Source organism: Budorcas taxicolor, chromosome 21, assembly GCF_023091745.1.
Source record: "Budorcas taxicolor isolate Tak-1 chromosome 21, Takin1.1, whole genome shotgun sequence".
Classification (NCBI taxonomy): domain Eukaryota; kingdom Metazoa; phylum Chordata; class Mammalia; order Artiodactyla; family Bovidae; genus Budorcas; species Budorcas taxicolor.
The window spans coordinates 23,368,354-23,390,245 of NC_068930.1; the positions used below are offsets into that span (position 1 = coordinate 23,368,354).

At 45.0% G+C, this 21,892-nt stretch overlaps 1 protein-coding gene across 2 annotated transcripts in view; it reads left to right on the top strand.

The window, feature by feature from the left end:
• The first annotated feature begins 11,445 nt into the window (after positions 1 to 11,445).
• The window catches only part of ABHD2 (abhydrolase domain containing 2, acylglycerol lipase), a 114,084-nt gene continuing 103,637 nt past the window's right edge, over positions 11,446 to 21,892 (top strand). For both annotated transcript variants that reach the window (XM_052659481.1, XM_052659482.1), the window contains exon 1: positions 11,446 to 11,572. The gene's annotated coding sequence lies outside the window, so the exon portion shown is untranslated. The remainder of the gene's footprint in view (positions 11,573 to 21,892) is intronic.

The following is a 21,892-nucleotide window of genomic DNA, read 5'->3' on the forward strand; positions in this document are numbered from 1 at the left end:
TCTGAAGTCTATTTCCCATGGGCTTTCCCTATGTCTTTTAAAGTCCTCTGAACACCCTCATCACTCAGTCTTGCTGCCATCCTGTTTCCTACCCTTTCTCATGAATGTACTTGTCAAGCATGTGGCTACAGCTGGACCAATTCCTAGGTTCTCCTTAACCCCTGGGGAGGAGGAACTCATTCTCTCCATCCCTGACCCTAAATTTGACCATGTAGACATCCAAAGATTATCAAAAGCATTTGAATGGTCAACCCCAAAGGCCTTTTCTCAGTAATCATTCTCCTTTAATTCAATTGAACAAACATATTTAGTACCTTCTATCATTGGGGTTCAAAGATGAATAAGTCATCATTCTTGCCCTCAAGGTATGACTATAGAAGTAGCTATTAATGTAAATAGGTCAATAGTATTGATGAGATAAGAACTATGATATAAAGTGTGAACTGTGAGGATTCTTGACCTCAGCACTCAAACTTAGTTCAGGGTCTTGAACATAAATTTTTTTTTAATGAATGATTGAATGAATGCATGAACTCCACAGGAAGGTGAGAGAAGGCTTTATGAATGAAGTGACCTCCAAGCAGTGTCCCAAAGGATGAATAAGGTTTTCCAGGTAGAGAAGGGTATAGATAGGTCTTCCAGCTGAGGTCAAAGGTGTGGGAGCAAGAAATAGCATGGCACATTCCAGATACAGTGATGATGTAACTGGGTGACGTGGAGCTATGAAGGAGAGTGGGAGGAGGAAAGGCTTGGGATGGAAGGTGATTAGGAGGTGGAGGTGCAAAGAGATGCTGAGAAAAACCTCCTGTGCCTCCAGGAAGAGTTTGAATGTTATCACTCAGGTAATGGAAGCCATTCCTGGGTTTTATTTTAACAAGGGAATCAGTTGATTAGGAGTGCATTTTGAAAGACAGCCTGGCAGCCACTTAAGCTACTAGAAGAGGATGAAACACTTGGAAAGAGTATATGGGAGAGAAAAACAGAAGGCTGAGGACAGACATGTGGCTGAAGAGTCAGACACGGGAAGAAGAGTCCACAATACACGCTAACAGGGAATGTAGGGAAAACAGGGGTGCCTACCACCAGAGTCCCAGGCTACCAAGAAGTCGAGAAAGGGTGTCTGAAAGCTGACTGCAAGACGTGGCAGTAAATGGGGGCAATAGTGACCTTGTCAGAGCCCGTCCAGTGGAGCAGCAGGGGCAGAGCTAGAACTAGGGCAGTGGGCACTGCGAGACCACCCCCTCCCCGCTTGACCTCTATGACCACGCGCCTGCTCTCTCCTGTCTCTCTCTCAACGGAAATACAAACTTAAAAATATGAACCCATGGAATCAATTTCTTTGCCAGGGCATTGAGTGTTAGTTTTCTTCTTCTTCTTCTTCTTTTTTTAAAGCTTCTTATCTAAAAAATGTTCAGGGACTTCCCTGGTGGTCCAGTGGCTAAGACGCCATGTTCCCAATGCAGGTCACCTAGGTTCGATCCCCACACATGTACTCACTGCTGTATCTAAAATGGAGAACAAACAAGGACCTACTGTGCAGCACAGGGAACTCTGCTCCATGTATGTGGCAGCCTGGCTGGAAGGGGAGTTTGGGGAAGAATGGGTATATGTATATGTATGGCTGAGTCCCTTCACTGTTCACCTGGAACAATCACAGTATTGTTAACTGGAAATACACCAATACAAAATAATAAGTTTAAAAAAGACAGAGAGACAGGGTCAACACGATCAGGGCGACATGCAGGTGCCTGGAGTTTGGGATGCCTGAGGTGCGACTTGCGCTGAACTAGGATAACCAAATCCTCAGGCAGAGAAGATGAAGCCATCAACTTCAATGAAAGAGTAACCAGCCTCTGTCCCTGGCCCGTTCTCTCTCTTCACCTTCTCTATTGATTTTCCACTTGGACTCTGCTCTGGACAAATCAAATTGCATTCTTCCACTTAGAGGCCTCTGTCCCCGTGTCCTCCCCACTCCCCGAGTGCCATGACACCCTCACCCTGACCTCAGCCCACAGACCTTCAAGCCCCAGTTCATATCTCTAAGAATCAAAATCAGAAGAAATTGTTCCCTCTGTGGAATAATTGCTCATGATATCAATTACACTTTATCACTCACTACTCAGTCCTTTTTAGTGAGCTCTCCAAGTATTTCCCCTTTGGCCTACACAGGACTGGGCTCTCTGATTCTCTCTCTGTAATACTAAATGTCTTGCTCGGTAAAAATATTTGCTCTGTTATTAAATCCAATATATGGTGAAACCATATAGGGATTTCTGGCAGGATGTAAACAGCTTAAAAATAGCTCAAGAGCATGAAATTATTCAGGAAAGGCTTGTAAAGCACTTACTTAATGCACAAGTTTTACTGACTCCTTTGGAGTTAGCAGCATGAACAGCTCAATTTTTATTACTGTAATTAAGGATGACGTCAAGAAAAGGAATGCACAGTGACTAAGAAGTCATCTTTAGCCAATCACCTGTATTAATCACTCTGATTATGTATCTGATTATAACGCTGAAACAGCTTTTCATCTGTGTGCGTGTGTGCATGTGTGTGTGTGTGTTACATAAACAGTTACAGTCCTGGGTCCTACGTGTGTAAGTACAAGTGTCCCCACATTATTTATCATTCAAATTGAGACCATTTGAGAGTGAACAGGGGACACAGTTGCAGTGAAAAGGAAAAAAGGGGAATGAGTTTTTCTTTCTTTTCTTTCCCTTTCTGAGAACAAAGAAGACAAAGAGAACAGTGAGCAGGCTTGATCATTCTTAGTTTTCACTTTAACTATTCCTAATCTGTGGTTTGTAACTAAAGTTGCTTTTCTCAAAACTAACCTGACACTATGTAATTTACATCCTGCATTTAACTCAGCATGACTTACATTCTGCATCTGTTATCCTTTAACTCTGTGCTAATTGCATCCTGTACCTGGTGCTCACCTTTACCTGGGACCACCTTTTGTAGTTTTATTTTTTATCTTTTTGCATTTTTAGCCAGAAAGCCACAGTACAAAAATCCAGAGACAAACAGACCCAATTACTAGGCTACACTGGACTGCCACACTCAATTTCTGGGCTACCTGATGCCAGATAAGAGTTTTGAAACACAGCAAGAACAAAAAAATGCAAACCTTCATTACTTTGAGCCTTATCATTTATCTAAAGACCAGAGACCCAGGCTGTGGAAAGTCCCTCGGTCCCCTTGGGGCAGGGAGCCTAGCCTGCTGCGTACTCCTCTCCACTGGCTGAGAATTGAGGCCACCTTTCTTTTTCCTCCACACTCTGTCTCTGTAATTGTTAAATTTGGCTTCAGTGGGCAGAGAAAGCCAAGATTTGGGGGATAACAACACGGTTAAAATTCTACTGGGGCAGCAGGCATAAAACCAAGATTGTCCTGGACATAAAAGCACGCTGTGATTTGACCACAGACAGCTTCACAAGTAAGTTTAAGGAAGCAGTCCAAATCACAGACAGGGTTCTTGTTCAACCAGCCAGCAGGAAGCTTTACTGATAACAGAAGAGGCTAAACCGTTGAATTTCACCATAGTTTGTCCTCATGGAACTATTGAGTGTGGGAACTTAGATCTTCTAAGCAAAATTCATCTGGGTTATCAATCAGAAGCTAGCCAGGAGGCCTGGCCCTGGGGCATTCTGAACACATTGCCCAGACTTTACACACAGGCAGCACTGGGTATGAAAATAAAGTGACAGTGTTGGAGTCCTTAGAGCCTGAGCTACCTCAGGCCTTGAGGGGAATCTCAGGAACACCCAGGTTGCAGCCACAAGCTTTCACCTTTCCCTCAGAGGGATTATGCTGATGAGATCTAGTCTCAAAAATGTTAACTCATGGTGCGGATATAAACTGGTGCAACTGCTATGGAAAGCAGTATCGAAATTCCTCAAAAAACTAAAGATAGAATTGCCATATGATCCAGCAAGGGCTTCCCCGGTGGCTCAGCAGTAAAGAATCTGCCTGGCAATGCAGGAGACATGGGTTCCATCCAACATGTCCATCACAACAGCTGGACACAACTTAGCGACTAAACAGCAGCAACAGCAATGATCACACTCCTGGGCATACATCCAAAGTGAAAGAAAGTGAAGTCACTCAGTCGTGTCTGACTCTGCGACCCCATGGACTGTAGCCTACCAGGCTTCTCCATCCATGGAGTTTTCCAGGCAAGAGTACTGGAGTAGGTTGCCATATCCTTCCCCAAGGGATCTTCCTGACCCCGGGATTGAACCCGGGTCTCCCGCATTGCAGGCAGATGCTTTACCATCTAAGTCACCAGGGCATATATCCAAACGAAACTATAATTTGAAAAGATAGATGCACCTCTATGTTCATAGCAGCCCAATAGCCAAGACGTAGTTCACAATAGCCCAGAAATGGAAACAACCTAAATATCCGTCAACAGAGAAATGGATAAAGACGATGGGGCACATATATACGGACTATCACTCAGCCATGGAAAAGAATGAAATAATGCCAGCAACATGGCTGGACCTGTAGATCATCATACCAAGCAAAGTAGGTCAGAACGAGAAAGACAGATACATGTCACTTATACATGGATTCTAAGATATGCCACAAATGAACTTATTTACAAAACAGAAACAGACTCATAGACACAGAGAACAGACTTGTGATTGCTAAGGGGGAGGAGGGGAGGAGAAGGTTGGGTTAGGAGTTTGGGATTAGCAGATATAAACTATTATATATAGAATGAATAAACAATAAGATCCTATTGTGTAGCATAGGGAACTATTTTAGATATCCTGTGATAGGGCTTCCCTGGAGGTCCAGTGGTTAAGAATCTGTCTTGCAATGCAAGGGACACTGGTTCAATCCCTGGTCTTGGAAGATCCCATATGCCGTGGAGGAGCTAAGCCTACATAACTAATGAGCCAGCATTCTAGAACCCTCCAGCCACAGCTACTGAGCCCACGAGCTGCAACTACTGAAGCCTCAGTGCCTAGAGCCTGTGCTCTGAAACAAGAGGAGCCACTGCAATGAGAAGCCTGCACACCACAACAAAGAGTAGCTCCTGCTTGATTTCATGCAGCAACAAAGACCCACCACAGCCAAAATAAGTATTAAATAAGTCTTTTAAAAAATGTCCTGTGATAAACCATAATGGAAAGAAAGATGAAAACCCCCCTTAACTCAGTCCTCTGAACCTTCTCTGGTAAGGAGAGTCTGAAGGAAAACCTTCTCTTACCATGTGGCAGGTGGTAGATAAAACTAGCAAAAAAAAAAAAAAAAAAAAACCCTGCATGTGTTAGGGTGATGGGTAAATGAGAATTTTCTGTACTGTCTGTCCAATTTTGCTGTGAATCCAACATTATTTTTTATTTTTATTTATTTGGCTGCACTAGGTCTTAGTTGCAGCATGTGAGATCTTGTTCCCTGACCAGGGATTGAACTTGGGTCTCCTGCATTGGGAGCTCAGAGTCTTAGCCACTAGACCACGAGAGAAGTCCCCAAAACTATTTTTTTAGAATAAAGTCTATTCGGGACTTCCTTTGTGGTCCAGTGACTAAGATTTGACCTTCCTACTTGGGGAGTGTGGATTCAATTCTTGGTCAGTGAGCTGGGATCCCATATGCTTGATGGCCAAAAAATCCAACAAATATAAAACAGAAGCAATGTTGTAGCAAGTTCAGTAAAGACTTAAAGAAAAAAATAAAGTCTCAGTTCAGTTCAGTTCAGTTGCTCAGTCATGTCCGACTCTTTGCGACCCCATGAACCGCAGCACACCAGGCCTCCCTGTCCATCACCAACTGCCCGAGTCTACCCAAACCCATGTCCATTGAGTCGGTGATGCCATCCAACCATCTCATCCTCTGTCATTCCCTTCTCCTTCTGCCCTCAATCTTTCCTAATATCAGGGTCCTTTCCAATGAGTCAACTCTTTGCATCAGGTGGCCAAAGTATTGGAGTTTCAGCTTTAGCATCAGTCCTTTCAACAAACACCCAGGACTGATCTCCTTTAGGATGGACTGGTTGGATCTCCTTGCAGTCCAAGGGACTCTCAAGAGTCTTCTCCAACACCACAGTTCAAAAGCATCAATTCTTCGTCGCTCAGCTTCCTTTATAGTGCAACTCTCACATCCATACATGACTACTGGAAAAACCATAGCCTTGACTAGATGGACCTTTGTTGGCAAAGTAATGTCTTTGCTTTTTAATATGTTGTTTAGGTTGGTCATAACTTTCCTTCAGCAATACGTGAACCATGAACTTCCTGATGTTTAAGCTGGTTTTCGAAAAGGCAGAGGAACCGGAGATCAAATTGCCAACATCTGCTGGATCATGGAAAAAGCAAGAGAGTTCCAGAAAAACATCTATTTCTGCTTTATTGACTATGCCAAAGCCTTTGACTGTGTGGATCACAATAAATTGTGGAAAATTCTGAAAGAGATGGGAATATCAGACCACCTGACCTGCCTCTTGAGAAATCTGTATACAGGTCAGGAAGCAACACTTAGAACTGGATGGAACAACAGACTGGTTCCAAATAGGAAGAGGAGTACGTCAAGGCTGTATATTGTCACCCTGCTTATTTAACTTCTATGCAGAGTACATCATGAGAAACGCTGGACTGGAAGAAACACAAGCCGGAATCAAGATTGCCGGGAGAAATATCAATAACCTCAGATATGCAGATGACACCACCCTTATGGCAGAAAGTGAAGAGGAACTAAAAAGCCTCTTGATCAAAGTGAAAGAGGAGAGTGAAAAAGTTGGCTTAAAGCTCAACATTCAGAAAACGAAGATCATGGCATCTGGTCCCATCACTTCATGGGAAATAGATGGGGAAACAGTGGAAACAGTGTCAGACTTTATTTTATTGGGCTCCAAAATCACTGCAGATGGTGACTGCAGCCATGAAATTAAAAGACGCTTACTCCTTGGAAGAAAAGTTATGACCAACCTAGATAGCATATTCAAAAGCAGAGACATTACTTTGCCGACTAAGGTCCGTCTAGTCAAGGCTATGGTTTTTCCTGTGGTCATGTATGGATGTGAGAGTTGGACTGTGAGGAAGGCAGAGCGCTGAAGAATTGATGCTTTTGAACTGTGGTGTTGGAGAAGACTCTCGAGAGTCCCTTGGAGACTGCAAGGAGATCCAACCAGTCCATTCTGAAGGAGATCAGCCCTGGGATTTCTTTGGAAGGAATGATGCTAAAGCTGAAACTCCAATACTTTGGCCCCCTCATGAGAAGAGTTGACTCATTGGAAAAGACTTTGATGCTGGGAGGGATTGGGGGCAGGAGGAGAAGGGGACGACCGAGGATGAGATGGCTGGATGGCATCATGGACTCGATGGATGTGAGTCTGAATAAACTCAGGTCGTTGGTGATGGACAGGGAGGCCTGGCCTGCTGCGATTCATGGGGTCGCAAAGAGTCGGACACGACTGAGCGACTGAACTGAACTGAACTTTCCTTCCAGTGAGTAAGCGTCTTTTAATTTCATGGCTGCAATCACCATCTGCAGTGATTTTGCAGCCCCCCCAAAATAAAAAGTCAGCCACTGTTTCCCCATCATTTCATGGATCCTGAATTCTGTGACCACTACTTTTGAGGCACAGAACTTGAAAAATGAGTTAGCACTTAGAGAAATGTTCTTAAGTGAGTTCCTATAATAACTATGGCAGGAACTTCTCTAGCAGTTCAGTGGTTAAGACTCTGGGCTAATAAATAAATAAGGCACACATTTATTAAGAGCTAAATATGTGACAGGCACTGTTTGATGCACTTTACATCTATTAACTTGTTTGCTCCTCACAGCACCCCATGAAGGAAGCACAAATACCATCATCTGAATTTTATGGAAAAAAAAGTGGACACACAGAGGTGCAGAACTTGCCCAAGATCACAAACCTGGGAAAGGAGGAGCCAGGATTCAAGTTCCAGGGGAATAGATGCCAAATCCCACTGCTCTCAATCATTCAATAAGGATACAGGATGATGAAAACGACAGACTGAGTGAATCACTGACTGCCATAAGAGAATGAATAGAGCTCACTACCTGCTCTGACCTCTGGTGCCTTAGATCTCTCTGAAGACCTCAGCGACTTGGTCACAAATCCTGCTGAGAGACCCCAGGTGAGTTTAGAGTCAGTTCGCCTGCAGTAAAGTGATGGAGCTTTAGTCATTCTGGAATGTGAGTGGGTGCACACCCTCTCCCTCATTCCCTTTATAACAAGGCACTCTCATGCTTTCAGAAATGCATCTCATAGCCACGTGCTAACCAATGGTTACCGCAAACCAAGCCATCCCAGATTCTCAATCCCAGCAGGCTACTAAACTTAAAGGCAAAACTGAGTCCATTCTCTTCCCCTAATTGGCCTCCCACAGAAAAGCTTTATAGAGGGAAATCGACAGAATATGGCAAGAGCCAAAGCTGAGCAGAGGAAACAGAAACCAGAGACCAATAAGAAAGCAGTCCTATTTGTTGCAAATGGTAATGGATCATTACTTAAACCAGCCAGAGCTGCAAAGGAAAAGATGGTCATGTCCTTTCCCTTGTTCTTCTCTGCCTGGGCTCATTCTGCACCTCCCTTGGAGCTTCAGTGACACAATTGTGCTTTAGAATTCCTGAACTGGATGGACATCCCTTTCTGGAACTCTTGGCTGAAGCTTTGTTCCTGACCTGTGTGGAAAAATCCATTTGCACAATGATAAGTCTATCTGCAATCTACTCCCAACAGCTGCAATCTGTGGCTCTAAACCAAGCTGGAAAAGTCTTCCCGGATCTTGGGAGCCACTTCATGCCTTTCAGAGCCTAATGAAACATCTCAATCTCCTTCAGCAAACACCAGCAGGAGCAAACCTGTTCCCCCAGCACATGTACAGACATATGTATGGCCACCAAGCAGTACTATTTAAAGACACAACAACTGGAAAACTGTGGAACAGAACCAAGTGCACACACACACACACACACGTGCACATACACATGAACACATACACATATCCAACTGGCCACAGGTCTAAAGCTCCTTTCCTGCAAGCACAAAGTTTTAAAATTTTTATTTTATTTTTAATTAGAGGATAATTGCTTTACAATATTGTGTCGGTTTCTGCCATACATCAACATGGGTCAGCCATAGGTATACATATGCTCCCTCACTCTTGAACCTCCCTCCCACCTCCCACCCTATCCCGCCCCTCTAGGTTGTCACGGAGTACTTGTTTGATCTCCCTGTATCATACAACAAATTCCCACTGGCTATCTATTTTACGTACAATGGTGTATATGTTTCCATGCTACTCTCTCCATTCATCCCGCCCTCTCCTCCCCACAAGTCTGTTCTCTGTTCTCTACGTTTGCATCTCTATTGCTAACCTGCAAATAAGTTCATCAGTACCATCCTTCTAGATTCCATATATATGTGTCAATATATGATATTTGTTTTTCTCTTTTGGACTTACTTCACTCTGTATAATAGGCTCTAGCCTATTATAGCCTCTAGCGAGATTCATCCACCTCATTAGAACTGACTCTAATGTGCCCCTTTTTATGGCTGAGTAATAGTCCATTGTAAATATGTACCATAGCTTCTTTATCCATTCATCTATTGATGGACATCCAGTTTGCTGGAGGCACAAACAATTAACATAAAGAGTTAGAACTATGAGGGGGGTGGTCCCTCACTATAATCCTTTGAGTTTTTCTTTCCCAAAATGAAAAGAATATAGAGGAATAAATAAATGTTGGGGTTAAAACACTTTTTTAGGTAGCATGACAACAGAATGAAAAATAGAGCATCAGTGAAAGATTTTTTTTCTCTTCCTTCAACCTATATGTGAATTCTCTCAAAGGCAGACCCAAAGATCTGGGGCTAACTTCAGGCTTGAAGGTTTATTTCTGTTCACATTTTAGGACTTCCACACCTTCAGAATAGGCAAGGCGCTTCAGGAATTCCTGACAGATTTTATGCAGCAGTTTTGGGTCCAGTGCTGATTAGCCTTCCAAAGGATGAAACATGAGCCACTGCATGCTTGGATGGGTGAATAGGAAAAAGAAAGCTCCATTTTTCCTTGTCCTAATCCTGAAATGTGTCGGAAAAAATTTAACATTGATACAAATACCACTGCCCATCTCTGGCTAAATCACCATTCCCATCTCACCCTGTGCTCTCTTTCTTCCAGCTCTATGATGCTTTGGTAGGGTGGCCCTGTCTGCCCTAGAATAGTTGCCTTTCAAGTCAGTCAAGTGTTCTATTCTTGGTAAAAGCACATGCCAATGCAAAAGCAGTTTCAGACTCATAGAATGTTAGAGCTGGTTCTAATTCCATAGACCGATGTGTCAGTGAGTGGGGAACTAGTCTTGCCTGAATGCCTGCCTGCTCAGTGCCAGGCACTGTTAGTGTTTTGCTGTTGAAGTTAAGTCACTAACTCAAGTCCAAATCTTCTGCAACCCTTGGTGAGTAGCCCTCCAGGTTCCTTTGTCCATGGATTTCCCAGGCAAGAATACTGGAGTGGGCTGCCATTTCCTTCTCCAGGGGATCTTCCTGACTCAGGGATCGAATCAGGACCTCCTGTGTTGGCAGGCAAATTCTTTACCACTGAGCTACCAGGGAAGCACAGGGGGTTGGGGAGTGGAGAGTTATTAAATCTTCTAATCAAATACTGTTCATTTCAGTTGCCAAAGCAAAAAATCTGGACCTAAGCCGAAAGGTTAAATGACTTGCTCAAGGCCATGTAACCTGCACATACCATCAGAGTTCTAGTTATGATTCAAAAGGCCACATTCTTCCAGGCTGCCTTCAACTGGGCGAGGGTCGTCTTAAGGACAGAAAGAACAGTGGGACAATAACTGAGATCCACACTGCCCCGCACGTCCCAATCACACTTCCCTAGCTAGAAGAGGCCAGAGACGGTTACCTCCTCATCCTTTCCTCCCCTTGTGGCTTGGTGACTAACCTGCCTCCTTTCTCGTGGGACACGACCCCAAATTTTGCCCTGGTGTCCTGGACTACAAGTGAGTCCATTGGTCGGCCTGAAGCCTTCGGACCCAGCGTGCCTTCCTCCTCTCAAACCCAGACGACACTTGACTCTACCCCGCCCAGCAAACCAGCTTGTGGTCACAATTGCGTCCCTTTTTGCACCCCGCCTCAATCAGCATCATACAAGACCCATCTTTTAGCCCTCCTCTCTTTTCCCTGCCCCCTCCGCGCTGGCTTTATCCTATAGTTCCTTGGCCCATGGGCTAAAGACGTCAAAAATAACCAATTGTCTTGGAGTTCTTAGCTAAGGGCTCCGCCTCCGCTCTGAGGAGCAGGTCCGCTGACCAATGGGCTGCCCTCCGAGTGCAATGTGAGCGCGGGGCTAGCAGAGCAGCCGCTGGGCTGTCCAATGAACAGGCGTGTTTCCCCTGTTAGGGGCGTGGCAGAAGCGGTCGTCAGGGGCGTGGCGGCAGTTGCTTGGGCGGGGCCGGTAGCGGCGGGAGCTGCACTGGCTAGGGGTTCCGGCTGCATTTCCATGACCGCCGGCGACCGCCGCGGAGCTGCGGAAGCGCGACCGGGGGCGAGCTGGGCCGCTGTAGTCAACCAAGAGCAGGTAAAGCTACGGCCAAGCGAGCTCCGCTTTGCCGCGATCGAGCTCGCGATCAGTTGGGTCAAACCTCTGAGCCTCGAGATCCCTTGTCCTGGCTCGGCCCATCGCGCAGCTGCCTGAGAGCCCCGGTTCCTCAGAGAGCCTGTTACCTGGCGCTGCGGGGGTCCCTAGGGCCGGCGGGGAGGGAGGCAGCCTGGATCACATAGGGTGGGATACGCCTTCCTGAAAGCCCTTTGTCCCTTGAAGCTTCAGATACCGAGGTTGGGGACATCCCCGAATGCGGCCTCCCTACCGGCCACTGGTCCATCAGTGCGCACTTGGGGGGTCTGGCGAGGGGGCTCTGCCAGGCTTTGTGATGGAGATCTGGCATCCGCATCTGTAAGGAGAGGGCCGAGGAATCTGATTACAGCCCGAATATACGAAGGGTCTCTGCGTTTGGGGACTCCAGGGGCACACTCCTGACTGATGGGTTCACGTTGTAAGGAGGCAGCTTTTGACCCACTTGGAGGCGCACTTACTGAGCTCGGCTCCTTGCCAGGCACTGTTCTAGGCGCTTCGTGGTCTTTCCCCACAGTGAGAGCTGTCCAGCAGCACAGGCCCTGCTAGGCGGGGCAGCCGGCATCTCGACCTTGGAAGTGACCAGGCAGAGCCCAAGTGACAGCCACCTGCCAGGGATGCTTGGACCGGACTCGCAAGGGAGGACTGTGCCACCGACCTGTAAAGGCCCTTCTTCATGCATAGATGCACTCTGACTTTGAAGGCCTACCTCCAGAAGAATACTGCTGGGGCCTCACTAGTTTGAAAGAGGATGTTGAATTCATTCCTAATGAACTGGTGGTCTCACTCTCAAGAGTGGATGTTAGCAAAGAGAACAGACCATAGCCAGAAGATAAGGTTTATTTAGACATCACGAAACTCCTTCCTTTGAACTCTCTTAATCTTCCTGATTCTTCTCTGGTCGCTTCACCTCCAGTGTGTCAGTTTCACCTGCATTCCAGTAATTGGATCCAAAGGCAGGCTCCAAGATCAGACTCCTGAGAGATGGTGGGTGGGAGGGACAGTAGATTTAGTAGAGTTAATGTGACCTGGCCCAGAGCTTTTTGAGGGCCATTTCACTGCAACCACACAAAGCAGAGTCCAGAAGAGACCATACAGCCTCCCTTTCACTACCCTCTTTCATTTGCCTGAATGGAGAGGACATAATAATCTTCTGAAGGTCAGGAGACAGAGGAGGAACCTTAATAGCAAGTGTGCTGCCTGTTTTAGGGTGAATTCGCCTTTGACTAACCCAGTCAGAAAGCAGACTGGTCCAAACACTGCTGATTGCCAGCATGGACTTGTGGAATTTTAAAGCTGAAGACACCTTAGGTAGAGCTCATTTAATCAGCCTTCCCAATGCACAGGTGAGGGATTGAAAGCTTGGGGAGGTCTCAGGACTGACTGGTCATCACAGAACCATGACTGAAGGTTGATCTGTTGACCCTGGGTCTAGCAAGTGCATGACTTGTATTTCACTCCTAGCTACTTTTCTCACTCTTCTGAGTTGAAATTCTAGGGGTGGGGTGCAGAGACGTTAAGGGCACAGATTTTGAGGCCAAGGTGTCTGGATTTGAACCCTAGCCTTGCTTTTTACTGGCTATCACCTTGGGCAAGTCACTTAACTTCTCTGTGCCCCTGTTTGTTGTTCGCTCGACTCTTTGTGACCCCACGAACCGTAGCATGCCAGGCTCCTCTGTCCACGGAATTTTCCAGGCAAGAATACTGGAGTGGGTTGTTGCCATTTCCTTTTCCAGGGGATTTTCTCAACCTAGGGATCGAACCCACATCTCCTGCATTGGCAGGTGATCCACCAGGGAAGCCCGTACCTTTGCTTGTTCACCTCTGAAACAAGAAAAATAATGGTACTTAGATTAGAGGTTGTTTTGAGGTTTTGATATCAGAAGCAGTTAGAGCAGTGCCTGGCACACAATAAGCATTATGGATTTGCTAAATATGGTCTTCTATTGTCTTTTTAATCCTTATTTTCTTCATACTTACCCCCCAGTATTTTCTATCAGGCACTGATTTTTTCCTCTGCCTCCACTCACCCCGTTCATTAAACATATTCCAGATTTCATTGTACCACAGATGTCTGTGGGGTTTTCCAAGTAACATCACATTTTATTTCTTATGTATTGCTTATTTTTCTGTCTTTTATTGAATCAGGTAATTCATTGTCTCCGTTAGTCCTCTCCTTGTAATTATACTCTTTTTCAGACTCCAAATCTCGTTCTTGTTAAAAGAGGGAGAAAAACCCCTCAAAGTGATAAACAAAGTCCCTGATGATATCAGTCTCCACGGCATTCTTCCAAATATCTCTCCCCTCTGCTCGGCCCTTCGTCCCAGTTGTCAGTGTGATGCAGCGTGATTATAAATGGGTGAACATTTTTAGATTAAGATTTCATGAGCCACTGTATTAAGTGCTTTTCGGAAGTTCAGGGATCGTGTGTCAAATGCATTTAAGTAAGTTACTTAGTCATGGGAGCAGGGAGAGCACCAGCAGCCCCTGCCTTCCCTGGCAGAAGCACAAGTGTATGACTGATTCTTGCTGGTAATCTAGCTCTTTCGCTAATTTCACTGCGTTTTCCCTGTTCTTTTCTTGAGCTTGAAATAAACCAGATGGCATGGGGCAGTGGAATGGTTCTTTTCCTCTTGTGTTAGTTAGGGAAATCCCCTTTCTTTTTCTTTGCTTTCACCTTTACTTCCTTTATCAGCCTCACAGGTCTGATAAATATCTACTCTCAATCTGCCAGCCAGTTCCCTTTTCATCGGAAGATAACCTGTCATCTTTATTTCTTGCAGGAATCTGGTCACTTTTGGTTTTTCCCTTCTCTGTTTTTACATGTTTTCTAGAATGAACCAAAGATGATCATTGTTCATTGATTGGCACCTTCCTTACAGTTGATTCTGAGTTTGGGTTTTTGTTTGAGTTATTTTGTTTAGGACATTCTAGACCTCAGCCATCTTAATAATTATTGTAATTTCTTTGTGTATTAATACAGGCCCTTTTCTCTCTTGCTTTCTTTTCTCGTAACATCTGGGTGAAAGGGCTTCTCATTTGCTGTTGTTTCGTGTGTGTGTGTGTGTCTGAGTTTCTGGGTCATGTCCAACTCTGTGACCCCATGGGCTGTAGCCCTCCAGTCTCCTCTGCCCATGGATTCTCCAGGCAAGAATACTTACCTGGGTTCCATTTCCTTCTTCCATTTCCGCTTTTTTCTGGGAATCTCTGGCAGGGACCATGGAGAGTACAGTGGTTCCCCACCACCCTTGTCCCAAGCTCCTGTCCACACCTCAAAATAATTTCTTTGGTCCTAGGGAAGATTGTGGTGAAGTCTGTCTTATTCTTTGCCTGAAACCTGGCTCTTTGAAAAGCCCTAGGAGAGAGAGCCTTCTAATACAATGGAAGTCATGTGGCAGAATTTCTGCTACAACCTTCTGCTTACAACAGTCAGATTTTTTTTCTTTTTTTTTTTTGCAGTGTGGGTTTTGAGTACTTTTTGACCAATTCAGGAGTATAGATGACTGGGGCAAGGGTGTCTCAGCCTTCCTGTATCATCTTGGGCTGTACTGTCCCTAGAAACAGAGCACAGGGCGTTCAGGCCACCTATTCTTGTGCTCCGGCATGAGGATTTCATAGCGGCTCTGCATGTTCTAGCCTTTTTGGCTGGTGCTTGACGTTTTTTAACCCACAAGCTGCTATTTCTGTACTGATACCCTGCAGGTGCTGACATCTCCCTTCAGGATCATTTTTCCTATCTGCACGTTTGTTTTTGTGGTCTTGGCTCCAAGGCATCATGTTTTTGGATTATACGTTTTCTATTTATAAAAGGGCTGGTGTGGACAGGCCACCAGACCTATTGTTACCCATGAGGCTGGCGCACTGGACCCAGCTGGGTGCAGAGCCTGTGACCCAAGGACCTGTTTTCTGATCTTTTGCAGTAGTTAAGTAACAGCCAGGTAAAGAGCTTATTAAAGAATTAGAACTGATACCCTTGGGTTTGCCTGGTTTCTGATTTTCTTTTGTTTCCTTTTAAGCGGAGGTTCATTAAATTCAACAAACTGAGCATCTGGTGTGTGCCGGGAAGACAGCTGTCCAGATTAACAAGGGTGTTTGGTTTTGCTGCAGAAAGACTATTCTGGTGTTTTTTTATTATTATTATTTTATATTTTTCAGTGTTTTTAATGCAAAAAAAAATTTAGTAGGTAACGCATCTACGTGATGAAAGAAAACATTCGAAAGGCACAAAAGTGAGGCAGGAACTACATCTCTGTCCGTCCCTGACTGCCGCCACCTGAGAGGCACCACTGTTACTGGTTTTTTCATCCTCCAGAGGTGTTCTGGGCACAGCCAAGATATTTTATAACATCTATTAGCAAATCCATTATGATTATCTTTCCCTTTTACACAAATGGTAGCAGACGATACATGCTATTTGGAACCCTGCCCTTTTCCACTTAGTGTTTCTTTGCAGGACGGGAAGAGCTTCAGTATCCTTTTTCACAAAGGTGATCTATTTTAAATATTCAATTCTGTTTCCAAGGCTGCTAAGAACCATTCTTATTTAGGCAACAGCTTCACATGGAGATCCTAAGGCATTTCTGTGGATGTTTGAGGGCAAATATTTTTCTCCTCTATGTCCTATAGCTCTGAGCCTTAGAGGAGGCTAGGTGAGGGGGAGGGCCTCTCCTGAAGGTCCTCCTATGAAGGGAGAGTGGGGAACACTGAAAAATGAGCATTGGGCCTTAGGCCCTTGGCCTGCCCTCTGGGCAGAATGTGCTGGAATCACCTGGGAAAGCTTGCTGTGCTTTCTGTGGTCTCCAGGGAAAGCTCTGGGCCTTCCTGATCGGCCTTTAGGCATCTCTACCACATCTAATCCGTCTCCCACACCCCAGCCCCAGCTCTGTGTTCGCCTTAAGCATCAGAAGGGGATCCCTCCCTTCTTGACACAACTTCCTGTCTGGTCAGCTTTGTTAAGCCCTGGCCCTTCCTTTCTCTCACCCCAGGAAAAACCAGCTCTCACACCTGTGCCTCTGTGAAGCATCCTTCCCAAACAATATTTGGGAATATAGTTTTTTTCTCTCCTCAGAATTCTTTCCCATTCTCCATATCACTTTGTCATCTCCAAGGCCTCAGACTCACATGGCCTTGCTAGGCTCTTGATGATTACTCTAAAGAGAGTTTAGGGGGTCTTTGTGTTTGAATTTTCTCTGGCTGCAATTACGTTTTTATAACCACACTGATTTAAACATGGTCTTATGGTCCTTAGTGGCTTCCATCTTGCCTGCTGCTTTATTTTTCCCTTTTCTTTAAAATGTGCCTTAATCTTCATCTTGTTTTTATTTCCCTCCAAATCTAATTTAGAGTCACCTTGACCTTGCTTTGAATCTTCATAATGTCAGTCAGCCAGTCTAACGGAGAATTGTTGCATTCTGGTCTTTGCTCCTTGCTAGGCGTCCGCGTTCTCAATCAGTTGTGCCATAGCTACTGTGTGATGTAATATGAGAGGGGGTGATGTTATCTGTCAGCTTCTGGAGGTAGAATAGTTAGAAGCTTTGAAAAACCACCCCATTTCTGCATAGTCACTCTAGGCATGAATTTGTATACCGTTTACTTAGTCATGTCAGTGACAGCAGTTAAAAAAAAATCAGGAAGTCCAACACAGGATTGCCAAATTTTGCTTTTCAAATAGGGAAATAAAAAAGCTCTGTACTCTTCCATCATCACCATCATTTAAGAAAAGACATTTTAACACCAAAAATGGGGGAGGGTCCACCTCCCAGAATAAAGAGTAGCCTTCTAAACAGAACATATTTAGATTGATTAAAAAGGTGGAGGGCTTCTCTGGTGGCCTAGTGGATAAGAATCCGCCTGCCAGTGCAGCAGTGTGTGTTAGTTGCTCAGTTGTGTCCGATTCTTTGCGACCCCATGGACTGTAGCCCACCAGGCTCCTCTGTCCGTGGGATTCTCCCAGTGAGAATACTGGAGTGGGTTGCCGTTTTCGCCTCCAGGGTATCTTCCCGACCTAGGGATAAAACCTGGGTCTCCTGCGCTGCAGGCAGATTCTTTACCATCTGAGCCACCAGGAAAGCCAGTACAGGGGACACTGGTCAGTTGCTGGTCCCGGAAGATCCCAGATGTCGTGGGGCAGCTAAGCCCATGAGCCACAGTGAGAGAAGCCACCACAGTGAGAAGCCCAAGCTCCCCTCGAGAGTAGCCTGCGCACAGCAGTGAAGACCCAGTGCAGCCAAAAGTTGAAATACATAAATAATTGTTTGAAACAGTTTTGCTAATTGAAATTGAATCATGGCATTTGAGAGGGTCTGAAGTAGAGGATTCTATTCAAGGAAGGTTCCACTTTTTCAGTGTCCTTAAACAGCGCCAGCTTTTCTTCTGCTGGGAAACAAGGCCATTCGCTTAAGCTAACCTAGCTGTGGCATCATTTAGTGGAGTTTTGTGCCCAGTTTCTTTGAGGGGATACAGACCACACAGTGTCAATATGCGATGGTGCCATCAGAGTGACGCGAGCTGACTCATGGGAGTCAGGGTACGTTCACGCCTTCCATATGTTCTCTGGTAGTTCACTGCTTCGGGCTCGGCGCTCCCACTGCCAAGGGCCTGGGTTCAATCCCTGGTTGGAGAACTAAGATCCTGCAAGCTGTGGCAAAAAAAAAAAAAACAAACAGAGTGATGAAGTGCCATGTTGTAGTTCTTAAGGATGAGGCGTGGGGGAAGCCAGGGTGGGACCTCTACAGCTTGGAATGAGGCCCTTTGATGTGATGTCTTTCGAAGCATATGCTTACACATATTAAATTCTTGATGTAATATGTCAGGGGGTGGCTCATATTGTTTCTGAGATGCAATGTGACTTTTTATTTGCATCCCCATGGTACCCTCTGCTCTCCTCCAGCAGTCAGTACCGTGGCATTCCTTCTGGGTTACAGATATTTCCCAATCCAAGACCAAGGATATGTCCTTGATTTTCTTTGAGTTCTCCTTAAATTAAGAACACTTAGACTTTTAGAGTTCATGTTAATGATAACTGGTAATATTTTAAAGGTATGCCTGGATCACTGGGATGATCATATTATATTAGGGTCCAGCCAGGCCACCCTAGTACCTCTTATTACTTTTTTAAAAATTTTTAAAATTTCTATTTTTATTTATTTATTTGGCTGCACCAGGTCTTAACTGGACTCTTAACCACTGGACCTGGAGAAGGAAATGGCAACCCACTCTAGTATTCTTGCCTGGAGAATCCTATGGGCAGAGGAGCCTGGCAGGCTACAGTCCATGGGGCCACAAGAGTCGGACACGACTTAGCAGCTAAACAACCAAACAATCAAAATCAGCCACTGGACCACCGGGGAGGTCCCTCAGTGCCATTTGTGTGTAAATTTCTGATAAGTTAAAGCCAGGTTAACCTACTGTGAGAAAAACACAGAGACAAACTTAGTGGAGAAAAGATAGCGTCAGGTGAAGCCAAGTGTGCAAATGAAGGTGGACACAGGGGTTCCAGCAGAGGAAAGTAGTGTAGTCAAGTGTAGTCAATCTGAATTATACTCTTTGGGTAATTTTATTTGTATTTATTTGTACATTCATTTTAGTCTCCATAATTGGAAAAGTGCTAAGGTAAATTTATGTCTGGTTTTATGTTTATATATTTTAAGAAATAGTATAGGAAATAATAATTGAATAAAATAATTGAGTGTAAAGACTTCCCTGGAGATCCAGGGATTAAAACTCTGGGCTCCCAAAACAGAGGGTTCGAATTCTATCCTTGGTTGAGGAACTAAGATTCCCACATGCTACTCAGTGTGTCCAATAAATACATAAATTAGAGCTCCTTTCTTCTGGGGTCCCTGCATTTAAAAAAGAAAAAAAAGCAATTTAATGTAAGAATTGAATCAAAGGCAGGACTATTTTTTTTCCCATAGAGGGGCCCACGTGGCCCCTGAGTTTGAAATACCCCAGTGGAAATCTAACCTCATGACAGAGATTTCCAGTCGTGTTTGTGTCATGCATGGCTCCTTTCCACGTGCTTTTGTTGAACACTTTAGAAATACCTTTTGAGTCTGTTCCTTGTGTTTTTCACTTAACGAGGAGCAATGCATTTTAGCAAATCTCTGCATGTATTGTTTGGCATCCTGTTCACTTTTCTCCAGTATCCAGCTATGACATTACTGCTCTCAAAAAAGTCAGGAAAGCACAGTATTCCCAGGATGACGTGATTGCACTGAAGTCTTTTTTTTTTTTTTTTTTGGCCACATCACAGAGCATGTGGGATCTTAGTTCCACAACTGGGGATCAAACCCTCACCCCTGCCTTCAAAGCTCGGAGTCTTAACCACTGGATCTTCAGGGGCGTCCCTGCTCTGGCGTCTTTCGATAAACATTTACTGAGCCCTCTCTTCGGTGAGCCTCTACCATCCAGGCTCCTCTCTGGGGACTGGACACCCTCTGCCCCACTGTTGGCCTCTTGTTTGGCCCAGAGGTGGATTTCCATGAATGCTTGCTGAGCTTCCAGCTCCTCCCAGCTATAGCTTCCTGTGTGTCCTGGACTGTAGACTTCAGCTTCTCAGATTCCGAATCCCCCAGCTGCAATTCCCATTTCTATTCTGATCATGTAAATAAAGTGTTCACTCACTTTTGTCAATGACATTGAAAAATGTGCCCTTCTAAATAGTAAGATGATGGAAAATGCCAAGGAGATGATAGTCAAGCATACTTTTTTCCCAATTTAGAAAAGTCAGTCCCTTTCACTTGGTCTGTCATTAATGTCACCCATCACTCTATTTATTGCCTCTGCATAGAAAGCTGGATGTTACCCTGAAATTGCGAGAGAAATCTTGACTTTGCCACCACAAAGCCTGTGAGGGGAATGCAGATTTCCAGAAGGCCCTCTTTGAATGGGAGAGGATGTGCAGAGCTGCTGTCAGTGGAGCCAGAGGGATCAGGATGCATCCAGCTCTGTGAAAGCTCTCCAAGACAGACAGGTGGCTTGTTTCTCTGTATTCCTAGAGCCCTTCCCAGGCCTGGCCCAGGGTGGGTCTCCAGGCCTCAGACTCCTCCTCCCTGGCATTAGTAATAACTCACAGAACTGTCGTAAGCACCAAGTGAGGTAATGTCTGAGGACGCCCTCTGTAAACAATAAATTCCATCTAGGTCTCCACTGTCGACACCGGTGCACTTTGTGACTTGTTTGAGGATTAACCAGTGTAATGTATTAATATTTAGCTCACAAGCATTTGATTAACTGTAGAGATACACAAATAGGAATTTTGTTTTCATCTGGTTCTGCTCCTTCCTTTTGAAGAGACAGTGACTTGTTAGTTAGAATTAGCCAGAGAGCACTTACTGGATTTCAGAGTGAGGGTCTTCGACCCCTAATCTGTGAATCATAAACTTTATAAACTCTCTGGGGGAGCTGATAGACAAGCTACTGGTCAGGAATGGGTATGGGAATGTGTAGAATGTCTGTGATCTGCTCATCACCTGCATGAGATGGTTAAATTGGGGTTGCTGGTGATTACTCACAGGCAAGTTCAGGACCTGGACTAATCAAGCTTGAAGAGACCCACACTTTGGGCTCTGCCCTGGGACCCTCTAGTCCAGTTGGGTAAATCGATTCCCTCTTTTGCCACATCTGGTGGACACACCATTGCCAAGTCATCGTGTTTGCATCTGACGTTTTTGTGGTAACAGCAGGACACTCTATCATCCCCATTTTAATGGGTAAGAAAACTGAGGTGCAAAGAGGTTAAGAAACTTGCCCAAAGTCATACAACCAGTTAGTGGTAGGACTGTGATTCTGGACAGATCTGTCTGCCCCCAAAGCCTGTCACCCTACTGTGAGCAGCCTCACTACCCCGCCACCCCTACACACCTATGGGAGCATCTCCATGAAGCAGAAATCTTTGTAACAAGACTTATTCTGACCTATTTACACAAACCTGTTCCGAATGTCACAGATGTTTAAGGAAGCATTTTTCCATTTTTCTTAGGTATTAAAAATGATCTTGGGGACTTCCCTGGTGGTCCAGCGGTTAAGACCATGCACTCCTAATGCAGGGGGAGTGGTCAGAGATTCCTGGTCAGAGAACTAAGATCCCACATGCCATAGGGAACAGCCTAAAGAAAAAAAGATCCCTATTTTTTAAAATTCCATCAACCTCTCAATGTGGGTTAACCTTAGGATTAATTGTATTCAGATTTAAATTTTCTAGCTCAAATAAGCTTATGTCAGTTGGCAAAAGACATAGACAGTTTTGCTGCATTGGATGTTTT